Source organism: Phyllobates terribilis, unplaced genomic scaffold (genome assembly GCF_046119375.1).
Source record: "Phyllobates terribilis strain yellow unplaced genomic scaffold, ASM4611937v1 Scaffold_170__1_contigs__length_4071412, whole genome shotgun sequence".
Lineage (NCBI taxonomy): Eukaryota > Metazoa > Chordata > Amphibia > Anura > Dendrobatidae > Phyllobates > Phyllobates terribilis.
In genome coordinates this window covers 777,586-796,553 of record NW_027362930.1, presented here as the reverse complement: position 1 = coordinate 796,553, position 18,968 = coordinate 777,586, and the positions used below count along the sequence as shown (strand labels likewise).

The 18,968-nt window shown below is 43.6% G+C and overlaps 6 non-coding genes and 2 pseudogenes across 6 annotated transcripts; all 8 read left to right on the top strand.

Annotated features, from left to right (window-relative positions):
- Positions 1–4,241: 4,241 nt before the first annotated feature.
- On the top strand, positions 4,242–4,417 carry LOC141211634 (U2 spliceosomal RNA; annotated as a pseudogene).
- A 1,115-nt stretch (positions 4,418–5,532) lies between these two features.
- LOC141211522 (U2 spliceosomal RNA) lies at positions 5,533–5,723 on the top strand. The gene has a single exon (XR_012281494.1). It is a non-coding gene; the product is annotated as a U2 spliceosomal RNA (small nuclear RNA).
- A 1,115-nt stretch (positions 5,724–6,838) lies between these two features.
- LOC141212002 (U2 spliceosomal RNA) lies at positions 6,839–7,029 on the top strand. Its single transcript, XR_012281822.1, has one exon. It is a non-coding gene; the product is annotated as a U2 spliceosomal RNA (small nuclear RNA).
- Positions 7,030–8,147: 1,118 nt separating this feature from the next.
- Positions 8,148–8,338, top strand: LOC141212001 (U2 spliceosomal RNA). Its single transcript, XR_012281821.1, has one exon. It is a non-coding gene; the product is annotated as a U2 spliceosomal RNA (small nuclear RNA).
- A 1,112-nt stretch (positions 8,339–9,450) lies between these two features.
- Positions 9,451–9,542, top strand: LOC141211876 (U2 spliceosomal RNA; annotated as a pseudogene).
- Positions 9,543–10,336: 794 nt separating this feature from the next.
- Positions 10,337–10,520, top strand: LOC141211796 (U2 spliceosomal RNA). Its single transcript, XR_012281713.1, has one exon. It is a non-coding gene; the product is annotated as a U2 spliceosomal RNA (small nuclear RNA).
- A 1,115-nt stretch (positions 10,521–11,635) lies between these two features.
- LOC141212000 (U2 spliceosomal RNA) lies at positions 11,636–11,826 on the top strand. Its single transcript, XR_012281820.1, has one exon. It is a non-coding gene; the product is annotated as a U2 spliceosomal RNA (small nuclear RNA).
- A 6,231-nt stretch (positions 11,827–18,057) lies between these two features.
- LOC141211680 (U2 spliceosomal RNA) lies at positions 18,058–18,241 on the top strand. Its single transcript, XR_012281632.1, has one exon. It is a non-coding gene; the product is annotated as a U2 spliceosomal RNA (small nuclear RNA).
- Positions 18,242–18,968: the final 727 nt, after the last annotated feature.

Sequence of the window (18,968 nt, the reverse complement as noted above, 5' to 3'; positions counted from 1 at the left end):
CGGGTCCCAGGTCACTCCTTCCGGGAGTGTCCTTTGAAGAAAAAGGCGGAAACCTATGCTGAAACGCTGGCAAAGCAACCTGCCCGTGTGCCTCCATCTGCTCCCGGGGGGCAGAGGCAACCCTCTGCTGTTCCTGCTCCTGCGGGTGCGTCTACAGCGCGGGGGCAGTCTTCTAGCTCTCCAGTACCTGCTCCACAGACCAAGCCTGCTAGTACATCAGGTGGTACGTCTGCACCTGCTGCACAGAGGAAGCCAACCAACCCTCCTGCTCCTGCTGCTAAGGGGGGTCCCACCGGTGCTCCTGTATCTACTGTGCGAACACAACCCCCTGTAGGCGGGTCCACAAGCACTTCAGTGCCTGCTGCACAGGGAAAACCTGCCAGTTCTCCTATTCCTGCTGCGCATAAGCCCACGTCTATGCAGAAACCTCCAGCTGAGAAACCTGTCCGTCCTGAGAGGAGGGAAGCTTCATCTAAGGACTGGGCTGCTGATTCTGATCCGGGTGATATGGTGGTGGAGGGGAGTCCCTCTGCTGAAATCGGGACATTTAGCTCGGAGGAAGAAGCAATGGAGCTGGAAACTCGTAGGAAAAGGAAAACAGATGATAGGTCTGATGAGAATGTGGCCAGGGAGACTTCCAAGAAGTGTCCATTAAAACCAAGTCTTCTGCAATACAAGCCAATGGCTCCCGCTGCCCCTCCTGAGGAGCCAAGGCCTTCAGACCCTATAAACATTTCTTTTTCGGACTCAGAAGTGCAGAGCCCGTTAACATCGGTGGGCTTTATGTCTGATTCTGACAGTAGTGTGACCTGAACTAACCTATCATGACCTCATCAATTAAAGTAGCCTCGCTCAATGTGAGGAGTATAAGGGGCTCTACAAGAAGGGCTGCTTTGTTTTCCTACCTGTCAACAGTGGACTGTGATGTCTTTTGTTTGCAAGAATGTAACATTGACTTTGATATGAATTATGCAGATTTAAGAAAAGATTGGCCTCATGGGCCCTCTATCTGGTCCGGAGATAATGAAAATCGTTCCTCTGGCATTGGAGTGCTGTTTAGGTCGCATGACTTTAAAATCAACTCTTTTGTGGACATTTCTTCTGGACGTGCTCTTTTCTTAAATATTAGTTTTAAAGGTGTGGACTTTAGACTTTTGAACATTTATGCTTCTCCGGTGAAGGAAGAGAGACATCAGTTGTTTGAAGATGTGCAATATTACCTACCTGGTTCATCGCCTCTGATGTTCTGTGGGGATTTCAATTGTGTCTTGCCTGGTGAAGGGAGAAGCGGGAGTTCCACCGTTCCTAAAAAAGACAAAACAGAGAAACAACTAAAGGATTTGTTAACTGATTTTTTTCTTAGAGACTCCTGGAAAGAGATCCGTAGTAATGATCCCGGTTATACTTGGGAGAACTCTTCTTCTAAATCTCGTATTGATTTTATTTTCATGTCCCAATATGTGAATGTCAAATCTGTTGTCTTAATCCCAAACATTTTTTCAGATCATAAGATGTTGCTATCAGAGTTAGAATTACCTGGGCTTGTCAAGGCAAGAGGAGTTTGGAGGCTAAATACAACATTGTTACAAGATCCTAAGGTAAGAACAGATTTTAAAGCGTTTTTTAATTATTTAAGAACAAAACAACAAAAATTTTTAACTCTGCTAGAATGGTGGGAATACAGCAAGATGAAGATAAAAAGTTTTTTTATCAAGGTCAGCATAGCCAATGCAAGAGAAAAGTCCGCTTGGCATAAAAGGCTTATTACTAAATTGCAGACCTGTTATCAACTAAGAGATGTGGGACTTGAAATGGACGATTTAATTGAAGCAACAAAAAAAGAAATTAAAAAGAGTATAGAGTCGAAGGGTAAGGAAATAATTTATAACTCAAAAATTGAAGTGATGGAGAAAAATGAAAAGTGCTCAAGATTTTTTTTTAAAAAAGTAGTTGCTGCTAAGGAAATGATAACAGAATTAGAGGGTGAAACTACAACTGAAGGTATGCTCAACCAAGCTCACCAGTTTTATCAGCAGCTTTTTAATGAGAAAACTATAGACCAGTCTTTTACTGAAGATGCCCTTAATTCATTAAAAAATAGTCTGAGCCGCGAAGACCAAGAATTGTTATGCACTGAAGTCACCTTGTCGGAAGTAGATGCTGCTATCAAAAGTTTTTCCTATGGGAAAACCCCTGGTTCTGACGGTTTGCCTGTTGAATTTTATCGTGAATTTTGGAATTTTTTAAAACCCGACTTGTTTTTAGTAATCAAAGAAGCTTTTAAGTGTGATATCCTGCCTATATCTTGGAGAAGTGGTCTGGTCTCCCTGATTTTTAAAAAAGGAGCCAAATCCCATCTGGCAAACTGGAGACCAATCACACTGTTGAATGTTGATTACAAGTTGATGTCCAAAATTTTAGTGAACCGTTTTAAAAAAGTTTTATCCAAAGTTATTTATGAAGACCAGGTATGTGGGGTGCCAGGAAGAGGAGTTGCGGAGCATCTCAATACCATCCGCGATGTCATATGGTACCAGCAATCCAGGAAGCAAGACTTAGCAATTTTATCGTTGGATTTTCAAAAGGCTTTTGATCGTGTCTCTCATTGTTTTTTATGGTTGGTTTTAAAAAAAATGGGCTTCCCTGAAATTTTTATCAAGCAAGTGGCACTTTTATATAAGAACTCTTTTAGTAAAATTTTAATCAATGGATTTTTGTCTAATGAAGTGTTTTTGCATTCAGGTGTGAAGCAAGGCTGCCCTTTGTCCCCAGTGCTATTTATATGTGCAATAGAGCCTCTTTTATCTATGCTACGAGAGGATAAAGTGATTAAAGGTGTCCCTATCCCTGGAGGACATGGAAGAGATGTGAAGGTAATGGGCTACATGGATGATATTACTATTTTTTGTTCATCACCTGCCGCTCTCAGGAGAGCTATAAGAACGACCAATTTTTTTTGTGAAGCCTCAGGTTTTAAGTTAAACATTGAGAAATGTGATTGTTTTGTCCGTGGCAATTGGGCGGATGTGTCCATCCCTGATCTCCCGATGCAGTCAGAGAAGATTAAAATTCTGGGCGTGATTTTTGATCGACAGAATGATGGAATGAAGAGCTGGGATGGAGTAAGGGACAAAATACAAAAGAAGATTGACTTTTGGAAATTAAGAAAATTAACAATCGAAGGTAAAGTTTTAATTATTAAGGCCCTTCTGCTTCCTGTCATGTTATATCTCAGTTATGTTTATCCCCCAAGTGACCTTACAGCGAGAAGATTACAGAGAATGCTGTTTGAATTTGTGTGGAACTCTAAGTTCGAAAAGGTGAAGAGAGAAACAATGTACAAGATGCACCACCTTGGTGGTAAGGATGTTCCCAACGTCAAACTGTTTTTATACTCCAAGTTTTTTAGCCTCTGTTTTAAATATATGTTTGCTTCAAGCCCTTGGGCACATTTTTTAAGATATGCAGCTGGCCACATTTTTAGGAGGCGAAAGTGGATATCCATTTCTTTAACAAGCCCAGTGTTGTTATCACCTCCACAACAATATGCCATCCTGGAGAAAGTTATCAGATTATATGGCCTAGATTCTTTTGAGATGGAGACATTGAAGAATGCAAGGAAGCTGCTGCAGCAATTAAAAAAGAAAGAAACTTTGACGCCCATAAGCCATTATTCATATAGCAGAGTCACTAAAATATGGAATTTAACAAATGCACCTTACCTGATGAATCAACATAAAGACTTAGCTTGGATGATTGTGCAGGAATGTTTACCGACTCGTGATTTCCAGTATAAAAGAAGACTGAGCACTATACAAACCTGCCCGAGGCATCAGTGCAATAATGATGAGACTACTATGCACCTTATTTGGAATTGTGATTTTGCACAGCAAGTGTGGAAAGACTGTGGTGAGCTTTTAAAATTTTTATCTGGTCTTAATTTTTTAAGCCATGAAGTGGTTTTATATGGGATTTTACCAAACATGACGAAAGAAAAAGAGAGAGTTTTATGGTGCACTTTGAGTTGTGTTAAAAGTGCTCTATGGAAGACGAGAAACATATTGTTGTTTAAAAGAGACTATATAGAAGTCAAGGATTGTATAAGACTGGCATTAAGTGAAATTTATATGTACTACCTAATGGATATGAAGAAGCTTGGAAAGAAAAGAGCCCTGAGTATATGGAACTATCACCTATGGAAGATGTTATTTTAAAGCTCTGAAGAAAAGATAAAGACTACGATATTTTAAATATAAACGCAAAATCTGTTCTTATCAGTTTAATATCTGATACGTCCCCTATCTGGGGACCATATATTAAATGGATTTTTAGAACAGGGAGATGGAAAAAGAGCTTGCTCTGTCCACTCCACGCATTGACCTGGTATTGCAGTATCTCCAGGACCGGTGCACCCCTTCTTTAATGCAGTTTCTAAAATCAGAAAGAATTGAATTCAATGTTTTTTGTTCATTTTGCTTGTTTGTCTGATTTTGGGATGGACTCTTTGGCTTTGCTTTTCTTCTCCTCATTGGATTTTTCATGTTCAAAGTTGCAGAAGCCAGATTACAAGGTCATTTTGGTTCAACTTCAGCAACTGTGCATTGCATTGCCATGTAATGTGATGCAATGCTATCTTTCTAGCTCTCCCTTTTTACTTCCTTTTGGATAAACAGACATATTAGGCAAGCATTTTGGAGCTTTCACCTAAATAACTACAGGTGGTGAGATAAGCTGCACAATATAATTGACCTTTCAGTATATTGTTGCACACACACCATCTATTTAGCAAATGCCCTTGTTATCAACAGCAGCCTTTTAAACTCACCTGAGCTAACAGGTATGTGCGCTGGTTACTCTGCTGCGCTTAAAATTTCTTTTTTGGTTTGCTACAATGCCTTTTCTGAAACGTTGTCTCCTTCTGCTGGAACACTGACTTCTTTCATTTAATGCCTGCAGACTATAAAAGAGAACCCAACCCAAAAAGTTTGGTTGATTAGTCTGTGGCATTCTGTTAAACTGTTGCTTATGGCGGTCTCTGTGAGCTTCTCAGCGACATTCAGCCAGCCAGGTATCCTGCCTGCAGTAGATGGAATGTGGCAATGGAACGCTGGCTGCGCGTGTCATAATAGGCTCTGAGCCTTTATATACCTGTGCACAGCAGCAGCCACCTTCAGTCTGCTGCTGGACAGCCAGCAGCAGCAGCAGCAGGAGAGGTATGTAATCAGGAGCCCTCCTGCTAAGGGTAGACAGCTGCTCGTTCCACCCCACCCCCCGCCTTAATTGGTTCTCCTCCCTTCCAACGGTGTTGAGGCGGGTGGGAACAGCAGGGGGTGAAGGTGCTGTGTTTAAAGAGGTGGAGTTATGCAGATCTAAAACGCGTGGATTGCAGCAGCAGCAAGCCGAAAAGTGCAGGCATGTAAGGGATCTAGAGGTTGACAACATGTCTTCTTAACGGGAGTCCAGGAGCTCATCTCCACAAATGGACTTTTCAGGATCCTTGGGTGGCTCCGTAGTTTGAAACCAATTCTGGTTATCGCTTCTCGGCCTTTTGGCTAAGATCAAGTGTAGTATCTGTTCTTATCAGTTTAATATCTGATACGTCCCCTATCTGGGGACCATATATTAAATGGATTTTTAGAACAGGGAGATGGAAAAAGAGCTTGCTCTGTCCACTCCACGCATTGACCTGGTATTGCAGTATCTCCAGAACCGGTGCACCACTTCTTTAATGCAGTTTCTAAAATCAGAAAGAATTGAATTCAATGTTTTTTGTTCATTTTGCTTGTTTGTCGGATTTTGGGATGGACTCTTTGGCTTTGCTTTTCTTCTCCTCATTGGATTTTTCATGTTCAAAGTTGCAGAAGCCAGATTACAAGGTCATTTTGGTTCAACTTCAGCAACTGTGCATTGCATTGCCATGTAATGTGATGCAATGCTATCTTTCTAGCTCTCCCTTTTTACTTCCTTTTGGATAAACAGACATATTAGGCAAGCATTTTGGAGCTTTCACCTAAATAACTACAGGTGGTGAGATAAGCTGCACAATATAATTGACCTTTCAGTATATTGTTGCACACACACCATCTATTTAGCAAATGCCCTTGTTATCAACAGCAGCCTTTTAAACTCACCTGAGCTAACAGGTATGTGCGCTGGTTACTCTGCTGCGCTTAAAATTTCTTTTTTGGTTTGCTACAATGCCTTTTCTGAAACGTTGTCTCCTTCTGCTGGAACACTGACTTCTTTCATTTAATGCCTGCAGACTATAAAAGAGAACCCAACCCAAAAAGTTTGGTTGATTAGTCTGTGGCATTCTGTTAAACTGTTGCTTATGGCGGTCTCTGTGAGCTTCTCAGCGACATTCAGCCAGCCAGGTATCCTGCCTGCAGTAGATGGAATGTGGCAATGGAACGCTGGCTGCGCGTGTCATAATAGGCTCTGAGCCTTTATATACCTGTGCACAGCAGCAGCCACCTTCAGTCTGCTGCTGGACAGCCAGCAGCAGCAGCAGCAGGAGAGGTATGTAATCAGGAGCCCTCCTGCTAAGGGTAGACAGCTGCTCGTTCCACCCCACCCCCCGCCTTAATTGGTTCTCCTCCCTTCCAACGGTGTTGAGGCGGGTGGGAACAGCAGGGGGTGAAGGTGCTGTGTTTAAAGAGGTGGAGTTATGCAGATCTAAAACGCGTGGATTGCAGCAGCAGCAAGCCGAAAAGTGCAGGCATGTAAGGGATCTAGAGGTTGACAAGATGTCTTCTTAACGGGAGTCCAGGAGCTCATCTCCACAAATGGACTTTTCAGGATCCTTGGGTGGCTCCGTAGTTTGAAACCAATTCTGGTTATCGCTTCTCGGCCTTTTGGCTAAGATCAAGTGTAGTATCTGTTCTTATCAGTTTAATATCTGATACGTCCCCTATCTGGGGACCATATATTAAATGGATTTTTAGAACAGGGAGATGGAAAAAGAGCTTGCTCTGTCCACTCCACGCATTGACCTGGTATTGCAGTATCTCCAGGACCGGTGCACCCCTTCTTTAATGCAGTTTCTAAAATCAGAAAGAATTGAATTCAATGTTTTTTGTTCATTTTGCTTGTTTGTCGGATTTTGGGATGGACTCTTTGGCTTTGCTTTTCTTCTCCTCATTGGATTTTTCATGTTCAAAGTTGCAGAAGCCAGATTACAAGCTCATTTTGGTTCAACTTCAGCAACTGTGCATTGCATTGCCATGTAATGTGATGCAATGCTATCTTTCTAGCTCTCCCTTTTTACTTCCTTTTGGATAAACAGACATATTAGGCAAGCATTTTGGAGCTTTCACCTAAATAACTACAGGTGGTGAGATAAGCTGCACAATATAATTGACCTTTCAGTATATTGTTGCACACACACCATCTATTTAGCAAATGCCCTTGTTATCAACAGCAGCCTTTTAAACTCACCTGAGCTAACAGGTATGTGCGCTGGTTACTCTGCTGCGCTTAAAATTTCTTTTTTGGTTTGCTACAATGCCTTTTCTGAAACGTTGTCTCCTTCTGCTGGAACACTGACTTCTTTCATTTAATGCCTGCAGACTATAAAAGAGAACCCAACCCAAAAAGTTTGGTTGATTAGTCTGTGGCATTCTGTTAAACTGTTGCTTATGGCGGTCTCTGTGAGCTTCTCAGCGACATTCAGCCAGCCAGGTATCCTGCCTGCAGTAGATGGAATGTGGCAATGGAACGCTGGCTGCGCGTATCATAATAGGCTCTGAGCCTTTATATACCTGTGCACAGCAGCAGCCACCTTCAGTCTGCTGCTGGACAGCCAGCAGCAGCAGCAGCAGCAGGAGAGGTATGTAATCAGGAGCCCTCCTGCTAAGGGTAGACAGCTGCTCGTTCCACCCCACCCCCCGCCTTAATTGGTTCTCCCCCCTTCCAACGGTGTTGAGGCGGGTGGGAACAGCAGGGGGTGAAGGTGCTGTGTTTAAAGAGGTGGAGTTATGCAGATCTAAAACGCGTGGATTGCAGCAGCAGCAAGCCGAAAAGTGCAGGCATGTAAGGGATCTAGAGGTTGACAACATGTCTTCTTAACGGGAGTCCAGGAGCTCATCTCCACAAATGGACTTTTCAGGATCCTTGGGTGGCTCCGTAGTTTGAAACCAATTCTGGTTATCGCTTCTCGGCCTTTTGGCTAAGATCAAGTGTAGTATCTGTTCTTATCAGTTTAATATCTGATACGTCCCCTATCTGGGGACCATATATTAAATGGATTTTTAGAACAGGGAGATGGAAAAAGAGCTTGCTCTGTCCACTCCACGCATTGACCTGGTATTGCAGTATCTCCAGGACCGGTGCACCCCTTCTTTAATGCAGTTTCTAAAATCAGAAAGAATTGAATTCAATGTTTTTTGTTCATTTTGCTTGTTTGTCGGATTTTGGGATGGACTCTTTGGCTTTGCTTTTCTTCTCCTCATTGGATTTTTCATGTTCAAAGTTGCAGAAGCCAGATTACAAGCTCATTTTGGTTCAACTTCAGCAACTGTGCATTGCATTGCCATGTAATGTGATGCAATGCTATCTTTCTAGCTCTCCCTTTTTACTTCCTTTTGGATAAACAGACATATTAGGCAAGCATTTTGGAGCTTTCACCTAAATAACTACAGGTGGTGAGATAAGCTGCACAATATAATTGACCTTTCAGTATATTGTTGCACACACACCATCTATTTAGCAAATGCCCTTGTTATCAACAGCAGCCTTTTAAACTCACCTGAGCTAACAGGTATGTGCGCTGGTTACTCTGCTGCGCTTAAAATTTCTTTTTTGGTTTGCTACAATGCCTTTTCTGAAACGTTGTCTCCTTCTGCTGGAACACTGACTACTTTCATTTAATGCCTGCAGACTATAAAAGAGAACCCAACCCAAAAAGTTTGGTTGATTAGTCTGTGGCATTCTGTTAAACTGTTGCTTATGGCGGTCTCTGTGAGCTTCTCAGCGACATTCAGCCAGCCAGGTATCCTGCCTGCAGTAGATGGAATGTGGCAATGGAACGCTGGCTGCGCGTGTCATAATAGGCTCTGAGCCTTTATATACCTGTGCACAGCAGCAGCCACCTTCAGTCTGCTGCTGGACAGCCAGCAGCAGCAGCAGGAGAGGTATGTAATCAGGAGCCCTCCTGCTAAGGGTAGACAGCTGCTCGTTCCACCCCACCCCCCGCCTTAATTGGTTCTCCTCCCTTCCAACGGTGTTGAGGCGGGTGGGAACAGCAGGGGGTGAAGGTGCTGTGTTTAAAGAGGTGGAGTTATGCAGATCTAAAACGCGTGGATTGCAGCAGCAGCAAGCCGAAAAGTGCAGGCATGTAAGGGATCTAGAGGTTGACAACATGTCTTCTTAACGGGAGTCCAGGAGCTCATCTCCACAAATGGACTTTTCAGGATCCTTGGGTGGCTCCGTAGTTTGAAACCAATTCTGGTTATCGCTTCTCGGCCTTTTGGCTAAGATCAAGTGTAGTATCTTTCGAAAAGGCGGTTTTGGATGTTGGCCGCCCTAGTAGATTGATACATTATGCACACTGGGGTTTAGGCGCTTGTTAGTACGCCAGGTGGCTAATATAGTCATCTGGTGGAAAGCATGGCCCCCCAGGATCGACGCCATTGGGCCGGGGAAGATCGAAAGCCCGAAGTGTGAAGTGCCCCAGGAGTGGTGACCCTGGGGTGCCTTAACTCACGGGGATTGGGAACCCCACTTGAGTTTATGGCACATTTGCACAAGCACTTCAAATTTTCTTTCTTCGCACACACCCTTATTCCGGGCCTTCTGGCCTTAGGATGGGGAATTTTTCAATTCCCGGTCGAAGGTCCGGGCAGTATTATACTGTGAAACCTTCACTATTTATTTAATTTCTTTGTCACTGTGTGTCCACTTATTCACGTGTGTCACGTCCTACTAGGATTTTGTCGGGATGCGGTTCCCTTACGGGTTCCTCTCTTGGCAGGTCTAGGGGGGGAGTGTGTGGCCATCAGGTTCCGCTCCCCCCTGAACCCCCCTGGCTCTCCTCTTTTGGGAGGAGAGCGTTGTTGGCTCCCCTCTTCCGGGAGGGGAGCACAGTCTTTGGCTCCCAGTGCCTTGCTCGGGTGAGAACTCGGGCAGGTGCTGGGGGTAAGATTGGGTCGCCTCTGGCTTCGGCTGGAGGTGGCTTTTTGTCCCTGTTCCTCGCTGTGGCCTTTTGGCTCGGAGGGACGGGGAATGGTTTGGGGGACCCTTCTCCTTTTGGAGAGGGTTTCAAGAAGACCAGCATCCTAGTGCACTTTTTTTGTGGCACTTGTCACTTTTTTAAGCGCACTCGGGTATTGTACACGAATTCGGGCTTTCAAAAAAAAAAAAAAAAAAAATCTGTTCTTATCAGTTTAATATCTGATACGTCCCCTATCTGGGGACCATATATTAAATGGATTTTTAGAACAGGGAGATGGAAAAAGAGCTTGCTCTGTCCACTCCACGCATTGACCTGGTATTGCTGTATCTCCAGGACCGGTGCACCCCTTCTTTAATGCAGTTTCTAAAATCAGAAAGAATTGAATTCAATGTTTTTTGTTCATTTTGCTTGTTTGTCGGATTTTGGGATGGACTCTTTGGCTTTGCTTTTCTTCTCCTCATTGGATTTTTCATGTTCAAAGTTGCAGAAGCCAGATTACAAGCTCATTTTGGTTCAACTTCAGCAACTGTGCATTGCATTGCCATGTAATGTGATGCAATGCTATCTTTCTAGCTCTCCCTTTTTACTTCCTTTTGGATAAACAGACATATTAGGCAAGCATTTTGGAGCTTTCACCTAAATAACTACAGGTGGTGAGATAAGCTGCACAATATAATTGACCTTTCAGTATATTGTTGCACACACACCATCTATTTAGCAAATGCCCTTGTTATCAACAGCAGCCTTTTAAACTCACCTGAGCTAACAGGTATGTGCGCTGGTTACTCTGCTGCGCTTAAAATTTCTTTTTTGGTTTGCTACAATGCCTTTTCTGAAACGTTGTCTCCTTCTGCTGGAACACTGACTTCTTTCATTTAATGCCTGCAGACTATAAAAGAGAACCCAACCCAAAAAGTTTGGTTGATTAGTCTGTGGCATTCTGTTAAACTGTTGCTTATGGCGGTCTCTGTGAGCTTCTCAGCGACATTCAGCCAGCCAGGTATCCTGCCTGCAGTAGATGGAATGTGGCAATGGAACGCTGGCTGCGCGTGTCATAATAGGCTCTGAGCCTTTATATACCTGTGCACAGCAGCAGCCACCTTCAGTCTGCTGCTGGACAGCCAGCAGCAGCAGCAGCAGGAGAGGTATGTAATCAGGAGCCCTCCTGCTAAGGGTAGACAGCTGCTCGTTCCACCCCACCCCCCGCCTTAATTGGTTCTCCTCCCTTCCAACGGTGTTGAGGCGGGTGGGAACAGCAGGGGGTGAAGGTGCTGTGTTTAAAGAGGTGGAGTTATGCAGATCTAAAACGCGTGGATTGCAGCAGCAGCAAGCCGAAAAGTGCAGGCATGTAAGGGATCTAGAGGTTGACAACATGTCTTCTTAACGGGAGTCCAGGAGCTCATCTCCACAAATGGACTTTTCAGGATCCTTGGGTGGCTCCGTAGTTTGAAACCAATTCTGGTTATCGCTTCTCGGCCTTTTGGCTAAGATCAAGTGTAGTATCTGTTCTTATCAGTTTAATATCTGATACGTCCCCTATCTGGGGACCATATATTAAATGGATTTTTAGAACAGGGAGATGGAAAAAGAGCTTGCTCTGTCCACTCCACGCATTGACCTGGTATTGCAGTATCTCCAGGACCGGTGCACCCCTTCTTTAATGCAGTTTCTAAAATCAGAAAGAATTGAATTCAATGTTTTTTGTTCATTTTGCTTGTTTGTCGGATTTTGGGATGGACTCTTTGGCTTTGCTTTTCTTCTCCTCATTGGATTTTTCATGTTCAAAGTTGCAGAAGCCAGATTACAAGCTCATTTTGGTTCAACTTCAGCAACTGTGCATTGCATTGCCATGTAATGTGATGCAATGCTATCTTTCTAGCTCTCCCTTTTTACTTCCTTTTGGATAAACAGACATATTAGGCAAGCATTTTGGAGCTTTCACCTAAATAACTACAGGTGGTGAGATAAGCTGCACAATATAATTGACCTTTCAGTATATTGTTGCACACACACCATCTATTTAGCAAATGCCCTTGTTATCAACAGCAGCCTTTTAAACTCACCTGAGCTAACAGGTATGTGCGCTGGTTACTCTGCTGCGCTTAAAATTTCTTTTTTGGTTTGCTACAATGCCTTTTCTGAAACGTTGTCTCCTTCTGCTGGAACACTGACTTCTTTCATTTAATGCCTGCAGACTACAAAAGAGAACCCAACCCAAAAAGTTTGGTTGATTAGTCTGTGGCATTCTGTTAAACTGTTGCTTATGGCGGTCTCTGTGAGCTTCTCAGCGACATTCAGCCAGCCAGGTATCCTGCCTGCAGTAGATGGAATGTGGCAATGGAACGCTGGCTGCGCGTCATAGGCTCTGAGCCTTTATATACCTGTGCACAGCAGCAGCCACCTTCAGTCTGCTGCTGGACAGCCAGCAGCAGCAGCAGCAGGAGAGGTATGTAATCAGGAGCCCTCCTGCTAAAGGTAGACAGCTGCTCGTTCCACCCCACCCCCCGCCTTAATTGGTTCTCCTCCCTTCCAACGGTGTTGAGGCGGGTGGGAACAGCAGGGGGTGAAGGTGCTGTGTTTAAAGAGGTGGAGTTATGCAGATCTAAAACGCGTGGATTGCAGCAGCAGCAAGCCGAAAAGTGCAGGCATGTAAGGGATCTAGAGGTTGACAACATGTCTTCTTAACGGGAGTCCAGGAGCTCATCTCCACAAATGGACTTTTCAGGATCCTTGGGTGGCTCCGTAGTTTGAAACCAATTCTGGTTATCGCTTCTCGGCCTTTTGGCTAAGATCAAGTGCAGTATGCCTGGTCTGGTCATTTAAAGGCTAGTACAGCTATGCTGTACTAAAAGGAGTGGTGGAGAGAGAAGGCGAACCTGGAAAGGATGGGAGTAGTTGTCCACTTCGCAGGGACCGGGGATGCCCGGGTCCGTAATGGTTTCAGGATCGAGGTCGCGCAGGAGAAGAGAATGCATTTTTCACTGGGATACCTGGTCAATATGGTGCTTTATGACATACTGAAGGTAAAGAAGGAGGAGATCGTATGCCTGCAGGAATTCAGGAGAGAGGGACGGTATGTGCTTGTTTTTTCTTCTGTTGGTGCATGCCAGAACCTGTACAGAGCCCTCAGGGAAAATGCTGACAATGACTTGCTTTCAGGACTTACTTTCACAGTCCTTTATTCTAGAGGGGACATACCCTTAGTGGTTTTCATGCATAATCCCTTTGTCCCCCTGGAAGAAATAGCAGATTTCCTTAAAAGACATTGTTCCTATGTACAGTATGCCCACAGAGTAGTTAGCATGGAGTCTGGACTGTGGACTGGGAAGCACAAGTTCTTTGTCCGTTTTGGGATAGACCCTCAGGGCCCTGGGGGTTTCCACTATCCCCCTTTAAATTTCAGCATTGGCAGGAATAATGGATATTTATTTTTCCCTGAAGCCCCCTTTTACTGCCGCAAATGTAACTCCTATGGCCACATGCAGGAGAACTGCCCTGAAGCAATGCTCTGCAGAAAATGTAATCTACCTGGGCACCGTGCAAAGGACTGCCCCAACCCTGTTGTATGTAATGGCTGTGGGGAGTCTGGACATGTGTACAGGGATTGCAGGGCACGCACTGGTGGAGCCAGGCTGTATGCCCAGGTTGCCTCTGCCAGCCCTGTAATGCCTGGTAGCAATGCTCTGCAGCAGAGCCGACCTCATGGAGCTGACTCCATTGTCAGCGAAGAGTTACTTGCCTCCTCAGCTGCAGGTAATCAGCTGCCCTCAGGCAATCAGCTGCTGAATCTCACACCTGTGAGTGCTGCCGTCCCTGTGACTCAGAGCGCTCCAGCAGCAGCCTCTGTATCTGCAGTGAGAGCGGGAGGCGGAGCTATGGAGCCAGTGACGTCGGAGGGGGCGGAGCTAGACATGGAGCTCAGCGAGCAGCTCCCAGTACTTGTGTCTGCCTGTGGTGAAGGAGATATGGAGGAGGCACTGAGCAGAACGCCCCATGTCTCCTGGGACAAGCTGCAGGCAGATGATGAGGAGGAGCAGAGTGTCAGTGCCAGTGGCACTAAGTGTGAAATAAAGGAGCAGGGGGATTTCACAGCAGCAGCAAGGTCCTCTGAAGAGACCAGGGGGAATGCTGTGAAGAAACCCCGCCTCGCTTATCATTATGCAGATGAGGGCAGTGAAAGTCCCATGAGTGAGCGGGCTTATCCAGACTTGGTTTTCTCCCCTGATTGCGATTTTTTAGAGGGGGTTCCTGCCCTCACCTGTTACCAGTCCGGCTGCCAGCCCCCAGAAGGACAAGGCTGATACAGAAATGGGGGACATGTAGAAATCTCCATAAGAAATTTCTGATATGGCTTCCAAAGCTTCACTTAATGTCCTATCCTTAAATGTGAGGCAGATGAAATCTAAAGGATGCAGGTGTACTGTGCTCAGGTATATCAGATCATTGGGAGCAGACATTTACTGCCTGCAGGAGTGCGGATTATCAGAAGTGCCGGACGATCAGGACTGGCCTCATGGACAGCACATCTGGTCTGGGTCTAATGTAAATAAGAACGATGGTGTGGGGATCCTGCTGGGGAACGCAGAGTGCAGCATGGACAGCTACACAGTGGTGGACGTGGGGAGGTGCATTATTGCCATAGTGAAATATAGGGGGTGGCGGGTAAGAATAGTTAACATCTATAGTCCTACCGGAAAAGAGGAGCGTCTTGCTCTCTTGGAAAAGGTTCAGTTATTTTTGCCAGGAAAGATTCCTACCATTTTTGTTGGTGACTTTAATTGTGTTACGGATGAAACCGGTGATGTAACCGGGAAAAAATTATCCCATTTAATTTCAGATTTTTCTTTTTCAGATGCCGCTACTTTAAGGTCGGACAATCCACCACCTACATATAGGGCGGACAGAGGGGGGATCGAATCACGTATTGACAGGATGCTTTTCTCCAAAAATCTGGAGTGCATTAGTTTTAAGCAGTGTGCGGTCCCCTTCTCGGACCACGAGTGTTTGAGGGGTATGTTCAGACAGAAAGGGAGCTTTGTGCATGGGAGGGGTGTATGGAAGCTGAATGTGAGGTTGCTAGAGGATGAAAGAGTGATGAGTGAGTTTAAAAAGAAGTATGAAAGGTGGGGATACTATAAAAACAGGTTTGCATGTGTGTTAGAATGGTGGGATTGGGTGAAGCAAGAAATCCAAAAATTTTTCAGAAAATGGGGCTACAAGAAAGCCGCCATATATAGAAATAAATTCAAAGAATTAAATATGAGGATTGAATGGTTGAAAAAATGCAGTATGTCTGGGATTGATGTGAGTGATTTGTTAGTGGAAGCAAAGAATGAGTTAAAACGTGTGATTGAGAAAAAGGGGAAAGAAATAATGTACAGAACCAAAATAGAACACCTGGAAAAAAACGAAAAATGTACCAGATACTTTTTCAAAAAAATGAATGGGAAAAAAATGGATATGGATGAATTACTGGATGAGAATGATGTGAGTATAACTGGAGAGGGTGTGATTGAGGAGGTGAATGGTTTCTATAGTAGACTGTATGGGGATAAATGGATTGATTCTGGTTTGATGGGTGAAGTGTTAGGTAGCTTGGAAGATAAATTGGATAATGATGAATGTGAGAACTTGTGTGAGGATGTGATTCTGGATGAAGTGAGAAAGGTGGTGTTCAGTGCTCAGAAAAACAAAACACCAGGTAAAGATGGTATACCAGTAGAGTTGTATGTGAAAGCGTGGGAGTGCATGGGTGCGGATCTGACGCAAGTATGTAAGTATATGTGGGAGAATGGAGAACTGTGTGAATCTATGAAAGAAGGTGTGGTTGTGTTAATCTATAAAAAAGGTGAAAAGAAAAAACTGGGGAATTGGAGGCCAATAACGCTTCTAAATTCCGACTACAAGGTGTATAGCAAGATTTTAGCAAACCGTATGCGTGAAGTGATTGGGAAGGTTGTCAAGGATGATCAAGTGTGTGCTGTGCCTGGGAGATGTATAAGTGATAATCTGTTGTTGTTGAGAGATGTGCTGGGAGACTGTAGAGATAGAAAGCAGAAGTGTATGTTGTTGGCTTTAGATTTTGAGAAGGCGTTTGATAGAGTGTCGCATGTGTTTATGTTTGAAGTGTTAGAAAAAATGGGTTTCCCTAAGAAGTTCCTAGATGGTGTGAGATGTTTGTATGATGATGTGACGAGTGAAGTTTTAGTGAATGGTTGGTTGTGTGATAAATTCCTGATTAAATCAGGTGTTAGACAGGGGTGCCCTCTCTCCCCTGTTTTGTTTGTTAGTGTGATTGAACCTTTGTTATGTATGATTAGGAGAGAGAAAGCGATAAGAGGAATGCTAATACCTGGGAGTAAAGGAATGAATGTCAAGGTGCTGGGATATATGGATGATGTGGTGATTGTGAGTGAGAGTATTGCGTCTATGAGTAGAGTGAAGTTATTATTGGATTTTTTCTGTGGTGCGTCTGCTTTTAGGGTAAACTGGGATAAATGTTGTTTTAAGTGTTTTGGTGATAGTAGGATTAAGATGGATGGTGTGACATGTATGGAAGGGTCGATTAAAGTCTTGGGTATATTGCTGAATGATGATCTGAAGGGTACTGAAAGTTGGGATGAGTGTGGGTTACGGATAGAGAAGAAACTGAATTTTTGGCGAATGAGTGAGTTGACATTGAATGGAAAGGTACTTATAATTAAGGCAGTAATACTTCCAATATTACTTTATGTTGCTGGGGTCTTTCCGTCTCCATACAAAAAAATAAAAAGAGTACAAAAATTAATTTTTACTTTTTTTTGGGGGAGTAAAATGGAAAAATTAAAGAGAGAATATTTATACAAAACATATCAGAATGGTGGTCTGAATTTTCCTGATATTGAAATATTCCTGAGCCTTAATTATATTAAAACGGTGGTAGTGCTAATGGGTAAAAAGAACAAAGGTGCATATATGTTGCGATATATGGCTGGATGGATGTTGTATGGGTTATGCTGGGTGAAAAAAGATGGAAGTGTGCCTGTGGCTTTTAAATGTCCTGTGTGGTATGAGGTGATTGAAAGGTTTGTTAGAAAGAATGATTTGCTGGCTGTGTCTATGTGTGAGTTTGAGAAACCAAAAGCGGTGATGGGAAAAATGAGAGCAAATGAGATTGAATGTAATATTAATGATTTAAGATTTAATGAAGTGGCGGATGCATGGGAAAAATTGGGTACGCATGGTATGTCGAATAAACAGAAGGATGTGGTGTGGATGGCTTTGCATGATATACTGCCTGTGAGAGATGTGCAAAAGAGAAGAGATTTGATCAGAACGAATGTATGTCCAAGAGAAGGGTGTGGAGCGAGTGAGACTGTGAGACATGTGATGTGGGATTGTGATTATGCATATAGTGTGTGGAAAGGTGTGGGTGGTCTATGTAAGGAATTAGCAGGTGTGAGTTATATTAACTGGAGAGTGGCTATGTTTGGTATTGGTGCATGTGGAAAGGTGAATGAAAGGATTTTGTGGTTAATAATGGTGTGTGTCATGGAAAGCCTTTGGGATGTGAGAAACCTGGCTTTGTTCAAAAGAAAAACTGTACCTATTAATGACTGTATTCGGTTAATTCTATCTAGGTTGTACCTTATATATAAATGGGACAAGAGTAGAGGTGGTGGATTGGACGCTGAGGGCATTTGGAAGGTCATGAAATGGCGTCATCTGGTAAAGTACCAGTAATTTTATGTACCTTCATGAGAGTAATATAGCACAAATATACTAACTCTGATTTTGGAAACATAAATTTATAAAAAGAATAAAGATTAACCATGATGATGAGTTATAGTTGAGCAACTATTTGAAGGTTTTGGCGGACTTTCATACTGTTGTTTACAACAACCTGAATGGTTTTAAAAAAAAAAAAAAAAAAAAAAATCTGTTCTTATCAGTTTAATATCTGATACGTCCCCTATCTGGGGACCATATATTAAATGGATTTTTAGAACAGGGAGATGGAAAAAGAGCTTGCTCTGTCCACTCCACGCATTGACCTGGTATTGCAGTATCTCCAGGACCGGTGCACCCCTTCTTTAATGCAGTTTCTAAAATCAGAAAGAATTGAATTCAATGTTTTTTGTTCATTTTGCTTGTTTGTCGGATTTTGGGATGGACTCTTTGGCTTTGCTTTTCTTCTCCTCATTGGATTTTTCATGTTCAAAGTTGCAGAAGCCAGATTACAAGCTCATTTTGGTTCAACTTCAGCAACTGTGCATTGCATTGCCATGTAATGTGATGCAATGCTATCTTTCTAGCTCTCCCTTTTTACTTCCTTTTGGATAAACAGACATATTAGGCAAGCATTTTGGAGCTTTCACCTAAATAACTACAGGTGGTGAGATAAGCTGCACAATATAATTGACCTTTCAGTATATTGTTGCACACACACCATCTATTTAGCAAATGCCCTTGTTATCAACAGCAGCCTTTTAAACTCACCTGAGCTAACAGGTATGTGCGCTGGTTACTCTGCTGCGCTTAAAATTTCTTTTTTGGTTTGCTACAATGCCTTTTCTGAAACGTTGTCTCCTTCTGCTGGAACACTGACTTCTTTCATTTAATGCCTGCAGACTATAAAAGAGAACCCAACCCAAAAAGTTTGGTTGATTAGTCTGTGGCATTCTGTTAAACTGTTGCTTATGGCGGTCTCTGTGAGCTTCTCAGCGACATTCAGCCAGCCAGGTATCCTGCCTGCAGTAGATGGAATGTGGCAATGGAACGCTGGCTGCGCGTGTCATAATAGGCTCTGAGCCTTTAT